The sequence below is a fragment of the Chelonia mydas genome, chromosome 18 (assembly GCF_015237465.2).
Source record: "Chelonia mydas isolate rCheMyd1 chromosome 18, rCheMyd1.pri.v2, whole genome shotgun sequence".
Lineage (NCBI taxonomy): Eukaryota > Metazoa > Chordata > Testudines > Cheloniidae > Chelonia > Chelonia mydas.
In genome coordinates, this window is record NC_051258.2 from 7244726 (window position 1) to 7269199 (window position 24474).

Genomic DNA, 24474 nt, shown 5'->3' on the forward strand with positions numbered 1-24474 from the left:
ATTAAAAAATCACCTCCTGTAGGTGTAGCCAATTTTTTAACCTAACTACAAAAATCTTTTGTGCGGGCATCTGCGTGTGTTTGCATTAATGTGCTAAGGTCTGTAACTCTGAATGTGCTTGCAGATCTCTATGCATGTTTGGGGTGGAGGTGTGTGCAGTCACATCTGCGTGTGTGTGTGTGTGCATGTTTGTGTTTGCCTGCATCTCTGCCTGGCACTTGTATACAAGTGTGTGCACTGGCAAATCCTCCGTGTGTGTCTCTCTGCATCCTTGCCTGCCTCCGTGTATTTCAGCCTCCTTCTTTAGCAAAACAAGTCCGCAGAAGCATTTCCCAGTTTAGCCATCCAGACAGTATTATCTGCGATAGCAAAAACACAAAGGATTTAAGCAGATTTGCTAAACCTGCCTATTGGGGCAGCGCACCAGTAACAGCAGCAAGAAGCTCTGTGTGAGTCTGTCCTGCTGTTGCTCCGTTACACAGACTGTTGAGAAGGAAAATGAACCTCCTCCCCGACTCTCTCCCGCATTCAGCTCCCACTCCAGTCTCCGCTTCGAAGGTTGGCGGGTGCAGAAAGATTCCCTGCTATTGTGGAGAAAATTAACTGGAGACAGATGGGAATTATTGCCCGTGACTTCCATGGGGGTGGGAGTTGTTGGGGTTGGGGGCTGGGCACTGGGGGCAGCCATCCTGACTCAGAGTTGTGACAAATTGGCTCAGAATAGCAAGAATACCTTCATCCATCTTACACGTGGGGACCACGAGATCAGCCACTGAAATGCTGCCACCTCTGGGATGGAGCACATCTTTTGTGTAACCACGCACCGCAACAGCACAACGGTTGAGGCCAGGATGTGTGCAACTGAACCAGCAGATAGAAAGTAGGGAGGCCGAACCTAAAGCTTCAGTGTCCTGGCAAAATTCCAAGGTGAACGTCAGAGCGGGTTGGAAACTAGATTTCCCATTCTGCAATAAATCCCGATGTTTCCATTTTTTCCCCCCAAACTGGAATGAAAGGCCAACGTTTTGAAATTTCCCAAGAAATGAACATTTGAACTGTTCTTGATTCAGAACCATCAAAATGGTTTGATAACGTCTGAACGTTATACCATATGAAATGTAATCTATGTACTATTGACGAGAATATATATACAATGACCTTAAAATGAATATTTTAGTGTAAGAATGAAACAAAACATGGAAGTCAAAAGGATTTAACATTGATTTTTTTTCCTCATTGGAAATGTCCTCAAAATCAACCAGTTCCTGTAAGATGTTTCAATTTCAAGGACGCTGCATTATCTGACGTCTATCTCTCCGTCTTAAACATTTGTTGAGCGGCTCTAGTTAACATCCCCCTCCCCTTGCAAAACCTGTCTTGGGTATTTAATGGCCAAGGCTGTCTGCACTTTAGTCTTATGTCTCATCTAAGAGATGGCCCCTCCGGCATGCCCCAGGCCCACCCTGTAGCATGGGATCAATCATGCCTCAGAGGAACGAGCAACGTTTAGCCTATTAGATGTCTCCTGGCATTTTAACCTCTTGGCCGTCAGGCTCCCTCAGGGTTGTACCCTACCCTAGTAAATCGGGCAGCAGCCCAGGGGACGAAGTGGCAGCTGCAAGATCGCTGTGAAGCTGCCAGCCTTGGCAGGGGGACAGAAGCAAATCAATGAGTCAGCACTTGGCAGCGCCAGCAGCCACATCTTCTTGCCCTTGCCAGCTCATTGTTAACGTGAGCAGAGTCTACGATCCAAGGCCATTGGCTGCTGGCTGCAGAGCTAAGATAATGGGCCCAGCACTGAACCTGGCGGGGAAGGGAGTGGGTCGGGGCCAGACCTCCCCCAGACGTCTCCTTGTGGGGACAGAGGCAAGAGAGCTGCCCCACTCTGCCTGCTGAGTGAGAATCCATCTGCCCGCTTCTTATGCCAGCCCGGCCCCTCTGCCAGTTTTGCTGCTGCCAGATGTTGCAGTTGCCCGTTTTGTCCTACTCCTTCCACACGTGGCATCCAAAATGGCTGCCTCTATCGGTCAGGCCAATCCCATGATCGCTTGGGCACACGGGTGTAGCAACCGCCTGAAATGACTGGCTTTGTGCAGCCAAACACAGGACTCGGGAGCTGTGGGATGGTCTGGTAGTTACCGCAACAGACCAAGCAGCAGGAGTCCTTGGTTCTGTTCCTACCTCTGCCGCTGATTGGTGTTGGGAACTTAGGCAAGTCACCGGGCTGTCGAAAGCTTAATCTGTAGTTAGGCCTCTCATTTAGATACTTGCTTTTCAAAGGTGCAGAGACCCTTCTGCTTTCACTGAGCTCCATGGGAGCAGTGAGTGCCCAGAAAAACCTCCTGTTTAGATGCTGAAGATGTTTAGTTTTCAGAGCAGCTGAGCACCCACAACTGAAGCCAGAGGGAGCGGCAGGTGTCTGGCAGTTTTAAACATCAGGCCCTGAATATGCTTGGAGGTGCCTAACTTTTGTCACCCAAGTTGGAAGACATATTTACCTTCACCTCTCTGTGTCTCGATTTTCTCAGCTGTAAAATGGAGATAGCAGCCAAACACCTCAAGAGGGAGGACGGTCTTGCTGTGGAAGCACTAGATGGGAATCCGCAGATCTGGGGTCAGTTCCGAACCGTGCCACAGACCGACTAGGTGGCCTTGGGCAAGTCTCTTAATCACAGTTTCCCATTTGTAAACTGGGAAGAATAATCCTCACTTTCTCCCACCCTTGGGATATCTTCTCTCTTCAGACTGTGCGATTTTTGGGGCAGCACCTGTCTCTCATTGGGTTTGTGTGTTCAGCACCTTGGTCAGCAAACTCCCTATTGCGGCCTCTCTACCACCCTGCAACTAGAAGCAACACCTACCAGACATGGGGAGGCTGTAAAGCTAAACCACGTCCATGTTGGTAAAGTGCTTTGAGATCCTGGGATGGAAGGTGCCGAATAAATGCGCTCCTGGTGCAAGACTTGGGCCTCCGTCCTAGACTGCCAGCCCTGCCATTCCTCAGAGCGTCGATGAGGGGATGTCTGATTCCTTCATTCCAAGGCCAGAAGGAACCACTGTGGATAGAGCTAGTTGAGAATTTTTTTGACAGAACATTTTTTTGATTCAAAAAATGCTGACTCATTTGAAACCAAAACTCTTTGTGGCTTCAAAACATTTCTCAGCTTGACGGTTTTTAAAACTGCCCATGTCCTGTTTCAGTGTTTGGTTTTTGTTTTTGTTTTTTTTTCAACCCAAAAATGCTGGTTTCCCAATTCAAAGTGACTTTTTGTGGCTGTATGTACGTTTTTATTTTATTTTTTAAAATGTTTGTAGAAAAAGTCAGTCAATGGTTGAGATTGAAATGAAACGAATGACCTAAACTTAACCCACCCCCACCCCCGGAGCCACAATTTTTGGTTACTGGAAATTTTCATAATTTTGACTTTTTTTGTTGTTGTCCTGATATGGGACAAGAAGAAAAAACACAAATCTCAGATGTTCAGCTCTAGTTCTCTGTGACGTTGGGGCCTAGTTCCTGGTACTTCTACATTCATACATCTGTGTAGGGTTCCTCTGAGAGGCATAGACTGTCTCCCTGGAGCACTGGGTGCTGTCCATGGGCCTCTGATCTGTCTCGCCCCTCTGGGTCCCTTATTTTGAACCCTTGACCTCGCTCCTATCCCTGCTCTGTTTTTCATTGTCCCAAGCTGTTTAGATGGATGCATCCTTCTCCTTCCCTTCCTCCCCCCACCCCTGTACTCTCTTGATCCCTCTCTGGAGCGGGGAGGTTTGGCTTGGTTCTGCTGGCAGAAGATGAGCATCTGCCTGGCTCTCACATAGACCAGCTCATCTCTCAGGCTGGACAAGACTAGATGCTGGGAACAAGAGGAAGGGAACAGGAGCAACTCTAAAAGCATCAAGAAAAGAGTTCTCTCCATTGTGCTTGCAACTTTCCCTTCTTAGCAGCCAGAGGATTTACCATTAAACGGCTGTTCAGGACTCTTTAAAGCCACTAATTAGATATGCCAGAACCCTTAATGAGAACTTTTTATTTCGCTTCCATTTTTTAGCAGGTTTAAAGGTTCATTAGAGATCCACAAAGGATCTCAAAGTGCATCTCAAACCACACTCCTCTGTCATAAAACAATTTCCAGTGCCTCTCCCGCACTATTAGCTTCCCTTTCTTTCCTGTTTACCAACAGCTTGGGCCCCGGACAGCCGGTCAGCAAAATCTTGTTGGCGCATCTTCCCTCCGAGGGCTGGCTCGTGAATGGCAGATGCTGGGAGTGGGTAATTTGGGGGAGGGGGACATGTGGTTGTGGAGACTGCCTGGTTCGCCCTCCCTTCTTTCTTTCTTTCTTTCTTTCTTTCTTTCTTTCTTTCTTTCTACCTCTCTCTCTATCCTTTCACTCTTTCCATTCTGTCGTGTGCTGTCTTGCCTTTCTCACCATCTCATGCTCCCTCTCCTCCTTCCTTTTCAATTTTCTCTCATTCCCTCCATCTCACTCTTTTGCTTGTCTGTCTCTCTCCTTTCTCTGTCTCTCTCCCTCTCTCCTAATTTTTTTTTGCCTGCATTAAGGGTAATCATCACAATTTTTCCCAGCACGATTCCCGTGGTGCTAGCTCACTCAAGAGGCCCTCAGAACAAGTGGCGTTCAAAGAAATGTCTGCATGAATGCCTTGGAGGATGTTGAATTCCAGTAGGTTTCCAACCACATCTGAGCTGTCATCAATACTGTCTCTCTTTTACCAGTGGTCTCATGGGCTTCGGCTACTGAAGGCGGCTTCTTTCGTTGCAGGAGGGTAAGCCCTGGTAACAAACAGGCCTGTCCCAGCTGGGTAGAGCCCTGCAAGAGGAACAAAAGGTCAGGATGGGATGATGAGAGACTCACAGAGGAAAGCTTTGGACAGAAGGAAACGGACTATGTTAAACATACTGACTGTCCTGGCTATGCTAATTTGTCCAGAGTCTAGAACAATGGAGCCCTGATCCCTCCCTGTCACCAAAGAAATGTTCTTGCTAGAACAGCCACCGATCTCAGAATTTGCAGGACAGATGCCATAACTACAGATCTGGTCTGCATCTGGCAGCTTAAGAGCCCTCCCTTTGTTCTGGGCATTGTGACAGCAGCAAAATAATAAGTGTCATGTAAAACTGTCGTAACAAAATCAGCCATCAAGTCAGCTGCTGCTACCAACTTGAACCTCGGCCCAGAAGATTGCCTTTCACGTGGGGGTAGTATTCCCTGGCTGCCCACTCCAGACCGGGATTTAGACCCTGTGTCGTGATAGCAGGCAGAAGAGGCTGTCATTGTTGATGCATTCCTCTGACCACCTCCCCAGCACTCTGCCCGGTAATCTACTTTTGTTGGAACTACTTCTGGCATGCCAGTCCCATCGGTATGTTCAAACAGCCACGTCTGAACCCATAACTTCTAGTTGAGCTGGAGCGTATCGTTCAGAAAGACAGCCAGTGTTGATGGCCAGACTTCAAGTGACGGGGAACCCACCTCTCCCCTAGACAAGTTGTTCCAGTGGTTACTTAACTGCTAAAAATCTGCACCTCCTGTCTAATTTGAATTTGTCTAGCTTCAGCTTCCAGCCTTTGGATCTCCTTCTGCCTTTGTCTGCTAAACTGAAGACTTCTCTACTATCTGATGTTATCTCCCCATGTAGGTGATCAGGTCACCTCTTATCCTTCTCCATTTCCCTCAAATTAGGATTTTTCCTCCACTAAACTACCCTAGCCTGAGAAGCAGGCCATGCATTATTCAGTCATGCACCAGAAACAGGTGTAAAGGTAGATATTATTCTAGTAAGCTGATGTATCGTTCTTTTTGGAAGTTGAGCTTATCACCAGCAAAATCGGTTCTGCTAGTGTCTTTTTAAGACACATGCTCAGGTACAGAGCTGCAGGCTGGTGGTTATGCTCTTGTAAATAAATGAATATTTATTCATTCCACAGCATTCTTGCCAGCAAGTTAAAGAAGTATGGGCTGGATGAATGGACTATCAGGTGGATAGAAAGCTGGCTACATTGTCGGGCTCAACGGGTCATGATCAATGGCTCCATGTCTAGCTGGCAGCCGGTATCAAGCGGCGTGCCCCAAGGGTAGGTCCTGGGGCTGGCTTTGTTCAATATCTTCATTAATGATCTGGAGGATGGCAGGGACTGCACCTTCAGCAAGTTTGCAGATTACATTAAACTGGGAGGAGTGGTAGATACGCTGCAGGGTAGGGATAGGATACAGAGGGACCTAAACAAATTAGAGGATTGGGCCAAAAGAAATCTGATGAGGTTCAACAAAGACAAGTGCAGAGTCCTGCACTTAGGATGGAAGAATCCCATGTACCGCTACAGACTAGGGACCAAATGGCTAGACAGCAGTTCTGCAGAAAAGCACCTAGGGGCTACAGTGGACAAGAAGCTGGATATGAGTCAACAGTGTGCCCTTGTTGCCAAGAAAGCTAACGGCATTTGGGGCTCTATAAGTAGGAGCATTGCCAGCAGATAGAGGGATGTGATCGTTCCCCTCTATTAGACATTGGTGAGGCCTCATCTGGAGTACTGTGTCCAGTTTTGGGCCCCACACTACAAGAAGGATGTGGAAAAATTGGAAAGCATCCAGCGGAGGGCAACAAAAATGATTAGGGGACTGGAACATGTGACTTATGAGGAGAGGCTGAGGGAACTGGGATTGTTTAGTCTGCGGAAGAGAAGAACGAGGGGGGATTTGATAGCTGCTTTCAACTACCTGAAAGGGGGTTCCAAAGAGGATGGATCTAGACTGTTCTCAGTGGGAGCAGATGACAGAACGAGGAGTAATGGTCTCAAGTTGCAGTGGGGGAGGTTTAGGTTGGATATTAGGAAAAGCTTTTTCACTCGGAGGGTGGTGAAGCACTGGAATGGGTTCCCTAGGGAGGTGGTGGAATCTCCTTCCTTTGAGGTTTTTAAGGTCAGGCTTGACAAAGCCCTGGCTGGGATGATTTAGTTGGGGATTGGTCCTGCTTTGAGCAGGGCGTTGGACTAGATGACCTCCTGAGGTCCCTTTCAACCCTGATATTCTATGAATATGAATATCTCATGATACCCAACGATATTATGAATAAAATGATAAATATGTGGCATATGCAGGTGATGTGGCATTGCACCAAGGTTTACTGGCAGTCATTTAGTGACCTGTGGTACTCGCCCATGGCTTTGGTCATCTCCAAATTCATACCATAACACGCCATTAACTGACTTCCACATGCTATCTTATTAAGTACAGATTTTTTGTTTTAAATTCTTTACAGAATGCATACAAAATATATATGTTGACACATCTATTAGAAAATATTAATATTAATAATTAATTGCTCTTTCATAGTGCTTCATCTTTCGATCTCAAAGCACTTTAAAAAGGAAGTCAGTATCATTATTCTCATTTTTCAGCTGGGGAAACTGAGGCACAAGTAGAGGAAGTGACTTGTTCCAGGCCACTCAACAAACCACTGGCTGAGACAGGAATAATACACAGGTCTGGTGACTCCCAGTCCATTGTCCTATCCTCAAAGCCATGTTAAGAGCATTGATATTGCAAACAAATGAACACATTTATTATAACTGATGAACTGGGAATAATTCAGATTTAAAACCACAGAGGGAAATAAAGATGAATATTCTGGCTTCATAAAGAGGGTAGAAATAAGGCTGTTCGGGTGTGATCCTGGTAGCTGTTAAGTGAATGAGTTTGGTTTCCTAGGTATGTTTGTGTCTGTGGGTGGAAGCTGCATCTGAGGTACATAATAGCTCTGTGAGTCGGCGTAGGTATATGTGAGCAGGTAAGGTATGTGGGTGTTCAGCTCTCGTTTGTCCTTGTTCTGGTGGTTTTGCATTATTGTCCCTGTGATGGGCAAAGCACTTGTGGAGCCAGGAGTGAGGGGAAGAGAGCTGATTTGCTGGATGGCCTGTCAATCACCCAAAGAGACAGGGGAGGAGCTTCTCTTCTGTGCAAAGGATTGTGGGTAGGGAAGCCCTCTATAAAATGCTCTGGCTTCTAGCTGGGAGTCAGAATTGCAGGAGGAAGGGTCACCTGGAGGATGCTGGGTCTGTTGAAGTCATGTTCTGGAAGGAATTCCTTGTTGGTGTGTTAGTTTATTATTATTTTATTTTAAACCCTTCAAACTAGATCTTGCTGCTTTATTGGACAAGCTTACCACCATACCCTTGCATGGTCCCTTAGAAACCAGCTGGTTTCCGCAAAGTGCTTTTTTGCATGTGTGTGCGCATGTTTAGTTTAATGAATATATAACACGTAGTTCTTTCATCGCTGAGTGGTGATGTCACTTCAGAAATTAATGATGCTCTGTTAGAAATAGCGTATGACTCAGTATTTGGTTAGCAAATCAGTGTTACACTGAGCTGCAGAGAGATTTAATGGGTAGCAGAAGTTAATGTTGCATTGTGTTAATACAACAGTTCCTTCTGTGTGAACAATCGCTTTACTTGTGTGGCCTTAATGCTGCACAACGAAAAATGCCTGCCTCCTGCAGGCAACAAAACCAAGGGCCAATGTTATGCCTTGGCACCCTGAACAAGGTTCATGCTAATTTCTGTAATAACACACATACATGGATTCTAAGGTACCCAGTGTTAGAGGGCTTTCCCTTTACCCCCTCCCCTGGTTCTTTGTCACGCAAACAGAAAGCAGAAGACCAGAAGTTCGAAGTGCAGGCAATGTGATGTTTATTGGGGTTAGTTTCGAACAAGCATATCCAGAGCTCGACACGCCGGCAGAGTCTCTTTTCCAGTGTTCCATTCCTAGCTCTGACACCGCAGAATATTTACCCTGTGTCCTCCTTCCCAGCTCTGATGCTGCAGAGCCTTGCCTGTGTCCCCCTTCCCCACTCTCATTTCCCATTCCCACCTCCTCCTCCTTAGCAAATCCCAATATACCTCCAGTGCACACCCACAGTCCCACCCCTTTTGTACCCCATGGGAGGGGTAAGGAGTGAGGTGGTGCTATGGTCATGAACAGGCATTTCTTTGGTCTTTTAGTGTTTTGTACCTTATACTCATATGCCAAGGCCGAGTGTATTGGCTGAAGGTTCTCAGACACCTCTGAGATGGAGGATGAAGGAAGCTAGAATAGGGTTGCCCAATCTCCAGAATTGTTCTGGAGTCTCCAGGAATTAAAGAGTATGTTGTGATGAAATCTCCAGTGTTTTATACTTTCCACCCCAGTCCCCCTTTGCCCCTCCTGACTGGTTGCTTGACTTTGGCCTGAGATAAGGGTTGAGGCAATCTTAAAGTGAGCACTCGAGTAACACTTTAACAGTTCTTATCTGTTCCCATTGTACTAACAAACCCATCTGAGTAGGCAGAAGCAACATACACAGTCTTTGTCATAGAATCATAGAATATTAGGTTTGGAAGAGACCTCAGGAGGTCATCTAGTCCAATCCCCTGCTCAAAGCAGGACCAACACCAACTCAATCATCCCAGGCAAGGCTTTGTCAAGCCGGGCCTTAAAAAAAGGCCACTCCTTTGTCCTTTGTTTACACGTGTTAGTGTAAGGTATAAGAGTATCGAAACCCAAAATTCTATCTCAGGCTGACAAACAAGCCTATATACTAGCGCCCAGATATTCTGGGGGGTTTCTACCTGCTGGGTTAGTTGTTCTTCACTGCCAGCGACGAGGCTCAGTCAAGTTGGAGGGAAGAAAGACATTCGGCTCAAAGGGACATGGATCCTGATATCGTCAATTAAATTCCCTGTTCTCCAGTGTGCATTCGTTCTGTGCATGGGGCTCTAAGCACTGCCATTGTAAATGAGCACAGAAGACGTGCAATAGAGACAACGTACAGGGAGAATGTGTGAGAAGAATATTGCTGCTCGGCTTTACAGTGCATCTCTGGACGGGTCATCCACCCCTCTGTCTATTCATGCCTAAGAGCTCTCCAGCATGGTTCCTGTTTGTGGGACTCTCACCCATTCATGCCTCCCCATCCCTACTCGCCTTGCAATCGGTGTAATTAGATTTTGCTTTACTGCAAAAAGGAAGAACCAAAAAAAAAAACAAAACAAAAAACCTATCCTGACAACCAGTGAAAAATAATTAGTGGCACATTGTATCATTAAACACTAGACTTTAATTAAATTGCGGGGAGATAACTGCCTCTAACGACTGGAAGGCTGGAGCCGGTAGACAGCAAACCACTCAGCGTAATGGAGTGAATAGGCCCTGTAAATAGAGACAAGTCAGGGTCCTGCGTTGATTAAGCACCTGACTAAATTGGGTTGTCTCCTCACATCCTGCACCTACTATCTGAAAATTGTTCATTATCTCCTTGCCATTTGATCTCTTTGGAGCTAACAAGCCTTTGTGGCACTTGCGCCAGTGATCAAAAGGCACTATTAAATACTCAAAAGTAGGATAATAGTAATGAATCTTACCGAGGGTCTCCTCTGCCCTCAGGAATGGCCTGGCTCCTCTTAGGCCATAGTTAGAACTGGTGGGAAATGCCTTTCCTCTCCCTCAAATATTTTTGAGAGTTTAATTTTTTTTCCTATCTCAAATCAGGATGGAGAAATCAATCTCAAAAATATTCATGAACTGAAAGCCCCAAACAAAATGTTTTGTTTTGATGGTTTCAGAACTTGTTGTTGTTTTGAATCAAGTGATTTGTTGAACCCGAACCTACTTCACAGATGGCTTTGACAAATAGGCATTTTTGACCTGAAAAAAGAAAAGATTTTGGGGAAAAATTCCCAACTGGTTTGAAGGGTTAGAAGTCAGTATGAAAACAGCCAGAGCAGCTGCTGAATAGGGGCTATTCCTCACAAGCCCCAGCAAGAGGCTAGTGTTAATGGTACGTCAGTTGGGTTGAGAGGAGCATATGCGGCAAGCTCTTGGTTACTTGTCTGAGCTTTCTAGCTTAGGGTTGCCAATTTTGGTTGGACGTATCCCTGGAAGTTTCATCGCGACATACTCTTTAATTCCTGGAGACTCCAGAACAATTCTGGAGGGTGGGCAACCGTATTCTAGTTTCCTTCATCCTCCATCTGCATCTCAGAGGTGCCTGAGAACCTTCAGTCAATACTCTAGGCCTCGGCATATGGGTAAAGAACTAGCAGCTTCACTGGAAATATCAAGCTGGGCTGGAGGTGAATGTAGAACTGGAGCGGTTAGAATACTCCTAACGTCTCGTCACAGCGTACACCAGGTCTGGTGCAAAATCTGGGCTGGAGCCTTCAGGACTATCTCTGCTTGGGGTGTTCCAGTTGTGGGGCCATGGGGGAGAAGGAGAAGCTGTGAGGGTCTTTATAAGATGTTTCCCCCCAGTTTTTTTCACTGGCGGAATGGGCTTTGCGACTACCACCCAGGCCTCCTGACTGCTAGTCCAGGAACCTATCTGCGACTGGAGCATGCTGCCGGCAGTGCTGCATGGGGGGATGTAAGTGCTAAGTATTCTAATTTTCTAAACAACCAGCGGTTGCATATTGAAACAGCTTAACCATCAGGTAAGAGTGGAGAGACACTTTCTAATAATGAGTTGGAAAGCATCGCATGTCTCTAGGCTTTATTCATATGCTTTCACTTAAATCAAATAAAACCCTCTATCCATGGCCCACCCTAATGTTCCCCAGGCTTTACTGCTGACTTGCCTAAATAGTACAGCTATAGAGGCAGCTTCCCTCCCAAACACGCACGCGCTTTCTTGTGCATTAAAATTTAATTACTGCTTTCTCGAATGTCACAGCCAAACCTATAAAAGTCTTATCAGGAGTGATAAGCCCAGCACCCTTGGTAATCGCGCCGTAACTCACATGGAAAGCAGCAATGGAAAGGGACAGCTGGCTTTATGGTCCTCCTGCAATACTCTGCCCTGGCAGCTTTACAGCCAGGCTCTTTCATGGGAGGCAAATGTCAAGACCCCCTTCCCCCTCCCCCCAGCCCCCCGGCCACAAAAAAAAAAAAAAAAGCCCATGAAAATGTGTGCCTCTTTTTCCAGTCGTGGGGGCGTTCTCATTCATTGGTTTGTTTTCAAGAGACAAAATCCATTTGGAAGGCTTTTTGTTGCTGTTTTATCCTGCTTGCTGCCATGAATTAGTGCTGGGTGAGCCCCAAGGCAGCAGCGATCCTGCCTGGCAGAGACTGAATGAATAACCCACCACCACTGCTGAGTCATGGGATTTCCCCCTCCTTCGCTGCTTGAGCTGGTCACAGAGCTGCCAGTTGGCATCGCCCACCAACGGCGAGCCAGGGGTTCCGCTCATGTTATGTGGCATAATGGCACCTAGAAGCCCCCTCTGAGATCAGGGCCCCATTGTGCTGGGTACCGTACAGACACACTGTAAAATGCTCCCCATCCCCGAGGAGCGAATAGGTGGAAGGGGAAACAGAAACCCAGAGAGGTGATGCAGCTTGCCCAAGGTCAGTGTGAGGGACGGCAGGTCTCCAACCCAGGCCTGCGGGCCGTGCTCAGACAACAGCTATCACCCAGCAGCGCACTGGGACCAGTCGAGATGGGGGCAACCAAAGGTCTAGCTCACCAAGGACTCCACTCGCAAAGCTCCTGATTGGAGGAGACATCCAGCCCCCCCATTGGCTCAGGCGTACTACTTAAGCCAGAAGGTGGAAGTTGTCTGAACAGCTTGGTGGATCCCAGCCTGGCTGCCACTTCGGACCCTGACTCCTGCCTGTTCCTTTCCTCCTTAGGCCAGATCCTCTTCCACTCCTGGTTCTTGCTTCTCTGCCTTGGCCCCTGACTCGAGATGGCTTGACTCCTCTCTCCAGTGGTCTCCAGCCACAAGCCTTGACTGCCCGTGCACCAGTCCCCACAGCTGGTGGCAGAGATGTGCCAAGAACTCAAGTCTCCTGAGTCTGAGCCCAGTGCTGTATCCACTCGGCCACACCCCAGGTGCTGCCTTCCTGAGGGTAAAAGAGGTTGGTGAGTGAGCAGGAGGATGGGCGAGTACCTTTGCCATATTCTGCCAGTGTCAGTGACGGTCTTATTTTATGGCATTTGCTGGTCTTTTCCCCATCCCTCTGACCCTGCTGAGAGAGGGACAGACCCACCGGCTGCCTGAGACAAGAGAGAGGGTCATATGGGGATCTCGGAGAAGATGGCTCTGCCAGCGACAGGTTTTATTTGGCTGCCTGTCACAGAGAATGAGAAGGACTAATAGAGAAAAAGCAGCTTGCGTTGAGCTGCCAAGTACAGGAGACAGGTTGCTGTGGGTTTTTTTGGGTTTTTTTTTTTAAATAGCCCTTTACAAAGTCTACAAAGTGCTTTATTATTTTTTTAATTGCCCATTACAGGCCAAGGTCATGCCCCTGTGGATTCTGGGAAAACAGTCCTCTGTTGGTCAAAAGCTGTGGATGTGAACAGAATCCGGCCAGGTTTGTACAAGAGACAAGCGCGAAGTCAGCTGGGAAACAGCTGGAGAAAGACGAGGTCTTTTGTGAGTGCTCAGAATCCACCAGAGACCAGGACTCTGTTTCATGCGTCTCTTCCATCTGCTCTGAAAGGAAAAGCACGTATCTCTTTGCTACTGTTTCATCTCCCTCCCCCCCCCCCGCCCCGCCATTTCTTCTTCTTCTGACAGTAAATGTGAAGGTGAGTTCAGTGCCCCTCCCTCTGCAGCCTGACTCACGGTTCCCCGGCTGTGCCAGGACAGCCTCCCCGCACGCCTGCAATCTCAACATGCGGCTCCCCATTACTCCAGCTCTGCTGCGGCCAGTCAGTCTTTACAGGTGCCTGACGCTCATTCCAGTCCTGCTGCTCCCCGACTTCCAGCTCAAGAATGATCATGGGTGTGGTTGGCGTTTTTAGCACCTTTACACTGAGAGCTGGGCACAGAATTGGGGGATCTGGGTGCTCCCGAACCTCTTCCCCGGAGAGATACTCTGGCATGTTTATCTCGGTGTCCCCCTTTCCACTGAATCCCATTTGGGAGACACTTGGCCACGCCACTTGGGAGATGATGTTGATGAACAAGTGGCCTGGGAACCTGCTCCAGACACCGTGTGACTCTGCTGGAATCACTTATTCTGGATGTGTCCTGGGGCAATTGAATGGCTTGCTTGGGATGGAGTCTGTGGGTTCCACCCAGGCTCATCTCTGTCTGGTTTGGGCTCCGTGTCCCTTGCCTAATGATGGCTAATTCCACTGGGGCTGTGGCCAAGCTGGCAGCTAGAGGTACCAATACGCCCTGAATGCGAACGTGCCCACTGCCATTGGCCTGCCGGGGGTGCTCTCCACTGCTTGGCTAGAAACCATTGAGCCAATGTCTTGAAGAGGGGCTGTTTTCTGTGGCAATAGGATTGTCTCTTGCTTAAAGCAAAGACCTGAGTGTCAGGAGGCCTCCGTTCTGTTAGATGTAAAAGCAAGGAGTTGTATTGAGAGGGTATCTGCCATAAACCCTTTCCATTAAGCACAGAGGACCCCTTGGGGTACAATCCTGTACAATTTGCAGGAAACCAGCCCTTTCATGATCTGTGGAACGTGTTCTCAGTCTCTTTCAAACGGTCTTGAAGCCCTCAGATCTTTCTCACTGTCATGGGGAGGATACCTTGAGGGGGATCAGGAGATAAGGGAGTTTGTTTGCTTTTCATTGAGACCTCCTGTCCCTGATGCAATCTGCTCACCTCCTGCCTTCCCCTCTCTCTTTCTCATTCTGTCTCTCCCTCCTTCCCTGTTCCCCAGGCTGTGTGCATATGTATGTTTTGCTCTTTCCCTTTTTGTCTCTGCTTTTTAGTGGGTTTCCTTTTTTAAAAAGACTCTTTGATTTATTATTACTGAATTTCTCAAAGCCCATTTGTCGTGTTCACACTCCCCTCCCTGCTACCAATACAATGGAGCGTTCCAGGAAAGACACTCTGTTCTTTTAGCTAAGGTTTCACTGGGGCAATCAAACTTTGCTGATCGGAGAAGCGGGAGATTAGAGCTGTTTGAGGTTTCTCATTTGAAACTTTCATTTTCTGACTAAAACCGGCCTTTTTTCCCCAAAACAAACATTTGGGTTTCTTTCAAAATTGTTCATTTTTGTAATGAAGAGAAAAATCTGTTTGAAAATGAAACACAATTGAAAATAGTGTCCTGGACAGGGCATAAGAGGATCTCCGTTCCCGTCCTTGCAATGTCACTTTAAACATTGGTCCACACTAGAACGTTTTACCTGCAAAACTCATTTTCTTTTGGCTGTGCCTGGCACCCATCTGTCATGTTCACAACATACAAGCAGAAGTTAGATATAAACATACAATACTCTTTCTCAGGAATGTTGCAACATAATACTGCTTTATTTCTTAAAATCCAGATCCTTAACACACCAGAACCAAAAACACACAGAGAGAAAGCAGGCTGCCCTCTAAGGCAGGGATGCACAACTCCCCCAGCTTTGCTCTAGGGAGGCTCTTCGCAGACTGACTGCACAAGTCCCAGATCACATGCTTCCTTACAGAGTCCCCTAGCCTGCAAGCAGGACCAGGAAACCCCCTGAGGATTTAAAGTGATAGCTTACAATTGTAATACAGCTTTCAATACACCACAGCATCAACACTTAATTTTGTGTCCTACTGACACAATCCTCTAATTTTGCCAGCATAATTATTCCTCTTTCTGAACAACATAACCCCTCCTCCGACATAATTCTGTTGGTACCATGCCAGACCAGTATGGAAGCGCATGGACCTGTAGCAGGATAAGAAGTCCTCCAGCAACAATCCCACAATGCAACATTCCCTTCAGTAGTGACCTGTCTCTTCTGCCAAACATTTCAAAATGATACACTTCCATATTTTTTTAATCTGTTTTTGGCAGAAATGTTCACTTTCCAATGAGAAAGCTGCATCTATGTATAATTTAGGCTTCAAAATCTGAAACCCGTTCAAAAACTGCAACACAGGTGGTTTGTGGGGGGAGGTTAGAAAAGAGTTTCCAGTTACAATTGTTGGGTTTTGTAATTAAAAAAAAAATTGGCAAAACTATTTGAGCGGCACAGGAGATACCAGGTGACAGGCTCTGCAGGGCTCCAGCTGAATCTTTCCTTACCAGATGCCACCGATACTGGGGCAGCAGATCTGGGTGGGATGAGGCTTCTCTGTAGTTTATCCTAGAGCACCTGACACTGCAGGAAGATGATTACAAGTTGCCTAGCAGGTGGGTACTCAACACCTGCCAGAATTCCAGGTGGACAGTCACCTGGGGATGAGCACATTTACCATTATATTAGAACAAAAACTTCCAGAACACAATTAAGGACCAAAGGCTTGCAATCCTTCCTCAGATCTCCCGGTGATTTGAGTGAGAGTTTCTGTAACTTACTAGTGAGTGTGTGTTACAGGGCCGACTCTGAGCTGAGAACAGAGTTTTATAGCCCCCGGCTATGGAATCTTGGCTGGTTAGCTCTGGTTGTAGCAGCTCACACTTTCCACGCTGGATGGCCCCTGTGTATTGGCCAAGAGGATAGCCATCATATGTTGTTTTAGGACTAGAATAGGTCCATCTATGGCTATTAGCCAAAGTGTTCAGGGATGCAACCCCACGCTCTGGGTGTCCCTAAACCTCCAACTGCTGGAAGCTGGGACTGGATCACAGGGGATGGATCACTTGATGATGGCCCTGTTCTGTTCATTCCCTCTGAAGCATCTGGCACTGGACATTGTCGGAAGACAGGATACTGGGCTAGATGGACCATTGGCCTGACCCAGTGTGGCCATTCTTATGTTCTTAATGCTAACATTTGGCGATTCTGTAGCCATTTATCATCCATACATCTCCCATTGCTTCACAGAGGTGCATCTGTATCATTTTACATGTCGGAAAACTGAGGCACAGAGCAGGGCTGTGATTTACCAAGATAACACAGTGAGTCAGCGGCAGTATTGCCAGCCCAAACAGTGATGAGATTGGCTGGCTTATGCTAAGCTCCTACCTGTCTCCCTCTTCGTTGCTATGATGCTCTATGAGCCAGTCTCTCTGCTGAGTTTTGCCCTCTTCCTGCCACTCCTGCCAAGTTTCCACCTGAGCCACCCCATCCCCCTGGTACAATCAGCTGAGTCCCTGCCTGTACATATGGAACAGAGAGCTGGCATCCTGCACTTGGCACCAGGCAGGCTGGGCAGAGCATGGCTGCATGAGCTGTCCGCTGAACCTCGCTCAAAGCTGCCCTCACCCAAGGAGTAAAGCAGCTGAAATGATTCATTTGCTGTGCGCTGATCTCATTATCGCTGGAGTCTTAATGAAAAGCCCTTTTAAAAAAGGATCGCTGGTTAGGAAAGGCATGCAGCCTGCCTTTGTGGAATAGACGTGCCGCTTAGGCATGAGCGTGGCGGGGTGGTTTAAAGGTGCAGCCTCAGTTCAGGTTGTATCCCTGTGCCATGGAAACCAGCACAAAGCAGAGCCTGGATAATGGTAGAACAAGGAGTCTAGACTTTGGGACAAGAACCAAACACAGCTGCTGCCAAATGTCCCACCCCCACCTGTCACAGATGCCCTCTGGTTCCACTCAGGCACAGTCCAGGGAGGCCACTCCAGCTGCTCCTTTCTGATCCTTCATCCTTCCGAGGTCAGGAGGCTGAATTCTGTGAAGCTTACGCTGTGTGGGGCTTTCCCACGTAAAAGCCAAGGCCCCCTCACCTCTGCAGCGACAGTGAAAGCTCCCACTGAAATGATCCCTCTGGGGCCGCATGCCAGTTGCTTCCTGCCGCTGTAGAAGTGGAAGGAGAAACTTTCCACTCTGTTTTCTGGATACTGCACCTTGAACTGTAGACACGCTGCCATTCTGTGTTCAGTTCAGATGCAGAATGTTACAGACTGCGTCATATGGGGGCGAGCTTTGTGTGTAGGCCAGGCCTGTGTCCTCTCACTTTGTGTGCAGCTCGAGGTACCCGAAGAGGTTTTCCCTCTTCCTCTGTCCAGGTCAAGGAAGGGATTTGGAAGTCATTCCAAACAGGTCAATAGAAACCTCTGCTCAGTGCAAAGCTGTGGTCAAATATGTGAACAAGCGGTAATAAGGCATAGGCAATGGGATGGAGAAAAATATGGAAAATATCATCATGCTGTTATATCGCCTCAGTGGGAATGCTGCGTGCAGTATTGGTCACCCCCCATCTCCAGAAAGATATTGCAGGACTAGAGAATGATCAAGGACCAGGAAAACCTGTCCTATGAAGAGAGATGGAAAAGACTTGATTTGTTTCCCCAAAAGATGAATAAGATGGGACATAAAAGTCGATTAAAATATTGAAGGCCTAGAGAAGGTAGGGCGGGAGCTTCCATTTTCACCCTCGCATAACACGAGAACAAGGGGACATTGATTACATTAAAAGGTGGCAAATTCAATACTGATCAAAGAAAAATAGACTGTGGAACTCACTGCCACATGATGTTGATGAGGTCATAAATTTAGCAAGATTCAAAAACGAACTGGCTGTTTTATACAGAGAATCCGAATATCTAGAGCAGGGGTCGGCAGCCTTTCAGAAGTGGTGTGCCGAGTCTTCATTTATTCACTTTAATTTAAGGTTTCGCGTCCCAGTAATACATTTTAACGTTTTTTAGAAGGTCTCTCTCTATAAGTCTATATATTGTATAACTAAACTATTGCCGTATGTAAACAAGGTTTTCAAAATGTTTAAGAAGCTTCATTTAAAATTAAATTAAAATGCTGATCTTACGCTGCCAGCCCGCTGCCGGCTTGGGGTTCCGTTCACCTAGGCCGGCAGCGGGCTGAGTGGGGCCTGCGGCTGGGACCCCGGCTGGCAAGGGGCCGGCGGCCGGGACCCCAGACTGGCAGTGGGCTGAGCGGGGCCGGCGGCCGGGACCCCAGACTGGCAGCGGGCTGAGCGGGGCCAGCGGCCAGGACCCCAGACCAGCAGTGTGCTGAGCGGCTCAGCCCGCTGCCAGTCTGGGGTTCCGTCTGCTGGCTCCTGCCACCCAGGGTCCCGGCTGCCGGCCCCGCTCAGCCCGCTGCCGGTCTGGGATCCCGGCCCTGCCCACATACAGTGGGTACCTACCTTCTCCCTGGTTCTAGCCCATTCTCTTCCTCTCTCTGCACTGAGCTGAGGGTGGGAGTGCACTGAGCACAGGGCTGGGGGTGAAGAAGCAGGCTGAGGGTTGGGGTGCAGGGTCTGGCCAGGAGCTAGAATGAGGGAGGGGGCTCAGGGTTGGGGCAGGAGGTTTGGGTGTGGAGTGCTTACCTGGGCAGCTCCCATTTGGTGCGAGGGGTGCAGGTGGAAATGTGGGGGGGGGAGCAGGAGCTCCTGTTTGGTGCTCAGGGTGGGGGTGGGAATGTGGGGGGTGCAAGAGTAAGGGCATGGGGTATGGGGGGGCTGGGGGTGTGTGAGGAGGGTGCAGGAGTCAGGGCAGAGGGCTGGGGGCATGTGTGCGGGGTGCTGGAGTCAAGGCTGGGGTTGTGGGGGGGTGCAGGGGTCAGGGCAGGAGGCTGGGGTGTGTGTGGGGTGCAGGGGTCAGGGCAGAGGGCTGGGTGTGTGTGAGGGGGGTGCAGGAGTCAGGGCAGGGGGCTGGGGTGTGTGTGAGGGGGTGCAGGGGTCAGGGCAGGGAGCTGGGGTGTGTGTGGGGGGGGTCAGGGCAGAGGGCTGGGGGTGTGGGCTGGGGTCATGGAGGTGCTCCCAGCCCCCTGCCCAAAGTGGCTCATGGCAGGGAGCTGGAGGGGATATGTCCTGATTCCACCCCCCCATCCCCATGGCCCCGCCTCGTCCCCGGAGCAGCGAGCGCGCTGCGGCTCCGCTTCTCCCCCTCCCTGGCAAGGGCCATCAGCTGATGGGCAGCAGGGAGGGAGAGGACGAGGGGCAGGAACCCAGCATGGCGGGGGAAGAGGTGAGGGAGGGGGGACCTTGCTTGCCCTGCAGCAGCAGCCGGCAGGACCGAGCTTCTTCACCCTGCCTCGCGGGGGAGGAACGGCGGAGAAAAGCGGGCCAGGGCGGGCAGGATTTTTAATGGCTCGCTGCTGCCTGCCGGGGTCCCGGCCTGAGTTCGGCAGCGGGCTGAGCGGGGCCGGCAGCTGGGACACGGCAGGCAAGAGCGTTCCATTAAAAATCGGCTCGCGTGCCGTCTTGGGCCCCCGTGCCATAGGTTGCCGACCCCTGATCTAGAGTTAGAGCCCATGGTGACAAGCATTTTAGAAGGGATGTTAAACCTTGTGCTTCAGGGCTTAAAATAATCTCTAGCTGTTAGAGATCAGGATGAGACCTCCTGTGAGATTATCCCACATTTGCTACTGCGGGGCTCTTGCATGTTCCTGTGAGGCTGTGGTACTGGCTAGGTGGGGTCTGAACCAGCTTGGTAATTCCTACGGTCCTTCTGTCTCTCAAGCACCCAATTTACAGCTTTCCCCTTGAGCACCTGTGTAAAGGAAGAGGGAAGCTGAGCAACAGTGAGGGTAACTCTTTGTTCACCAGGAACCAAGTCATGCCTAGCCCCACTCAGTTATTTTTATTCTGTCCTTTTTGTTTGAGTGTATTATTATTTGTTTCAAAGTGGCACCTACCTAAAGGCCCCAGCAGGGCTTGGTGCTATACCCACTGATAGAGACAGTTCCTGCCCCAAAGAACTCAACTAAATAATAAGACAGAGAAAAGGTAGAGAGCGGAAACAGAGAGAGGGAGTGACTTGCCCAAAGTCACACTCCAAGTCAGCGAAAGAGCTGGGATAGCAGTCCGCTCTCTAGACTTCTAGATGAATCAGGCCCTATCCATTGGACCTTTCAAGTAAACTCACGAACCCTTCTACAGACTGCAAATGAAGTCAGTTCAGCTTGCGTTCCCCTCCGTCCCGCCACTCAACATGTAGAGCAGAGCAAAATTTTTGGGATGCAATTTCCCCCCCAAAAAACTCACATTGAGGTTGTGACAAGATTTCAGAAAGTCACATCAAATTCCCCAAATTGTTTCAGCTGGAAAAAAAACAACAAAAATTAGATTTCAGAAAAAAAATCAAAACGTTGAATTTTGACATTTTGATTTTTTTCTATTCTGAATATTATTATTTTTTAAAAGGTTTAAAAATCCCTCAAATACAAAATGAAACATTTCATTTTGGGTTGAACAAAATGTTTTGTTCATCCTGAAATTAAATTTCTGGTTCTCTAAAAATTCAAAAGAACTTCTTTTGTTTCAGGTTGACCTGAAACAATGTTTTCCCCCCACTTTTGGGGGGGGTTTGGTCATTGAACCAAAAAGTCAGTTATTTGCACAGTTCTCCCAGGCTGTGGTTGTCCCATGAATTGTGCTTTCTCCAGATGGTCCCCTGATGTAACCATGGCACTGGAGTCAAGTTGGGTGCTTTTACTCAGCTCATGCCAAGCCTGTAGTTTGTATTTCCCTTTGAAAGATATAGTCTGAAAATACAGTTTGGAAATATTAGAAAAACCACTAAACACATTTCTTCTTTATATTCTTTGAAGTAGAATTGCCCGGGGCTTAAGGACCGATAAATATGCAGATAGAATGGAGGCGAAAACTCCAGTAAACCCAGAATTGACTGCATGAGACAGTACTTTAGTGTCGCATCGTTAAAGCAAGAGTAGCACGGAGGGGGGAGAGGATCAAGGGCATAGCAGAGTGGAGGGATAGGAAGGGGAGTGGAACCCTGGGTAGCTGCAAAGATTAAGCTTCCTGAAAGGGGAATTTATTTTTCCATTCACCACTGCCTCTCCCCTATGAGTTTCAAATTAAAATGTGATGGAGTGAGAGCAGCAGCCTGCGGTACACGGTTGCATTATACTCAACAGGAAAAAGACATTGCCCACATTGGGCTATTTCATTCTGTGCCTTGCCAAAAGCTCCGGCGAGCATGGGGTTAACCCTCCCTGCCCCTGTTTGCTTTCCCCCACTCTGATATAACCCCCACTCCATGCACACACCCCTTGATTGCTGCACTGTGGTCTAAGTGTTTAGCTTCATTGTACAGTTGGGGAACTGAAGCACAGACAGATTAAGAGACTTGCCCAAGGTCACACCAGAAGTCTGGGGCAGAACAAGGAATTGAATCCAGGTTTCTTAAGTCCTATGCTAGGGCCCTAACCACTGAACCATGAAGAGGGATAGTAGTAGCTCCTTTGTCTGCCTTGTCTCATTAGATTGTAAACTACTGAGGGCAGACACTGTCTCTTATTATGGGTGGTGGATCTCAGTTGGGTGCTATTGTATGGCGATTAATAGCCTACCTCCCGGGGGACAGAGGACTGTGACAGATAAGACAATATCCTGGACAAACCTTATGGAATTAAGTATTTTAGGAGTCCATTGTATTAAAATTGCAATTGTTTATGTGTTACTGTGGAATTCTATGTAACTTCGCTAGGAAATGCGACTAATGAAATCTCTAGGAAGTATTGGGAATATCTGAGGACTTTGGGGAACAACATGTGTGAAGTTGATGTCCTAGGAAATACTTGGGGGTGAGGAGAACTCAAATGACCCACCTTGCTTTTTGAAGCTTTGCCTTGAGCAGAAAACCATTCTCTGGGGAGACAGACGCCTAGGGTAGGGGCCCTTGCTGGATCACTGAGGGGAAATACAGGTATATTTGCCCTGACATGGACAAATGGCTTAATTCAGACTGATAAAGCATTTTGGTCAGGTCACGGTCTTCTCAAAGGCCCAAACTGGATAAAGGCGTCATAAGGGTGTTTGTTCTGAGCTGAAGCTGTGATGAACTTGTGACCACAGGCAAAACCCCTGTCTGGGGTTTGAAAGGCTAATCACCAGGCAGGGCCCTTGCTGGAGTTGGGGTGAGCTCTGGTAAGCTTGTTTGCACGCATGTAGGTTCTTTTATTGTTTTTAATGTTTTCTCTGGATTGCTTTTACCTTAAGAATAAAATGTGCTTGCTTAGAATTAGCTATATGGTAGCTTAACTGTGGCAATTACACGGTATACCGTCTCTGAAGAAAAGGCAAAACAGCCTGCTTAGGCAGCCTGTCTTTTTCTGGGGATAACGCAGAGTATGCAGGGAAATGTTCAACCTGAAAATACCCCGGTCAGAAGAGAGAGAGAGAGAGACGCACAGCTCCATCCAAGAGAGCTAAAAGCTGAGGAGCCAGACGCCTAGGGTAGGTGCCCTTGCTGGACCACTGAGGGGAAATACAGGTATATTTGCCCTGACACAGACAATTGGCTTAATTTAGACTGATAAAGCATTTTGAGATCCTTGGATGAAAGGCATTATTGAATTGGGAAGTACTGTAGTGATCAGATTACTGTGCTTGGATAACACAGCCCTCTGCTTGATTGTGTGTCATAGGCCCCATCCCACTGGGAGCCAGGAGAGGCTGAATCTGAGGTGGTAGGGTCTTGTAGTTTTTGGAGCAGGGAGATCTGAGTTTCTAGCCCTGTGGCAGTCATGAACTTGGGAGAGGTCATGGTGTGGAGTGTGATGACAACAATAAAGTACTAGATAGTCATGGATTTATTGCATGCTTTTTTATTTCTTTGACACTCTTAAATCTTGTCTCCCAGGAACACAGATGGAGAGAAGGTGGATGGTCTGTTGGAAGCTCAGTTCACACATGTAATCAGTGTATGATGATGCTCTTCTCCTTATCAATTGTAAACAAGACAGTGAGATTTGCATAGGACATTGGCATCTGAGATTAACAAGCATGTTTTGCAAGGTGCTAGTCTCCAGGGGGAAAGTTTTAAATAGGGTTCTTCCTTTCCTTTCCTTTCCTTTCCTTTCCTTTTCTTCAATTATAAATCCAGTCAGGTGGGTGCTATTGTACACAGGAGTCTATTGTAAAAATGTATTATTGGGCAACTGGTGAAAACGTGTGTCAGTGATGCTTGGAAACAGGACCCTGATAATAGTTACAGTGTGCTGTGAAACAAAACATGAATTTGATTTGTTCACTGTCACCTCTTGTGATCCGTTGAGTTATAGATGTTCTTTGCAGCGGTTCGCGTTTGAAACCCTGATATTTGGACTGCAGCATTGTCAGTGTAGTCCAGTCTGTCTGGAACTGGCGCTGGAAGAACCTGGCCCTTTGGAGGATGGATGACGATGATAGAGCCTCACATCGATGTTGATGTACAAGGATTCAGCAAACACCAGTGTGTCACTGCTGAATCACCTGCCCTGTGATTGGATTATAGTGGGGAAGGCATACGCTGTTCCAGTCTCCCTCTTTTGTCCATGCAAGCCATGTGCCATACTGCTGCAGAAATTGCAATGAGTAGGGCAACAACTGTGGATGCTAGAGGACTAGGTTTGTGTCAGCAAGGCAGACTGAGACCACCAACTTATTTGCTGAGCTAAGCTAAGCCTGGGACAGTGTTGGTTTTGCAAATTCAAACCCGGAATTTGGGCTGGTTCTGATCCAGGGAGAGTTGAAGAGAAGGTGATCTAGTTTGGGCTGATCACTACCTAACTCATGCAGGACCTCGTAGCAGTATTTGGTTGCTACCAACTAACTCTGTACTCAGAGCACCGAGGTAGAGGTAGAAGACTCTGTCTCTCTAGTAGAGATGGGTTCAATCTGGATC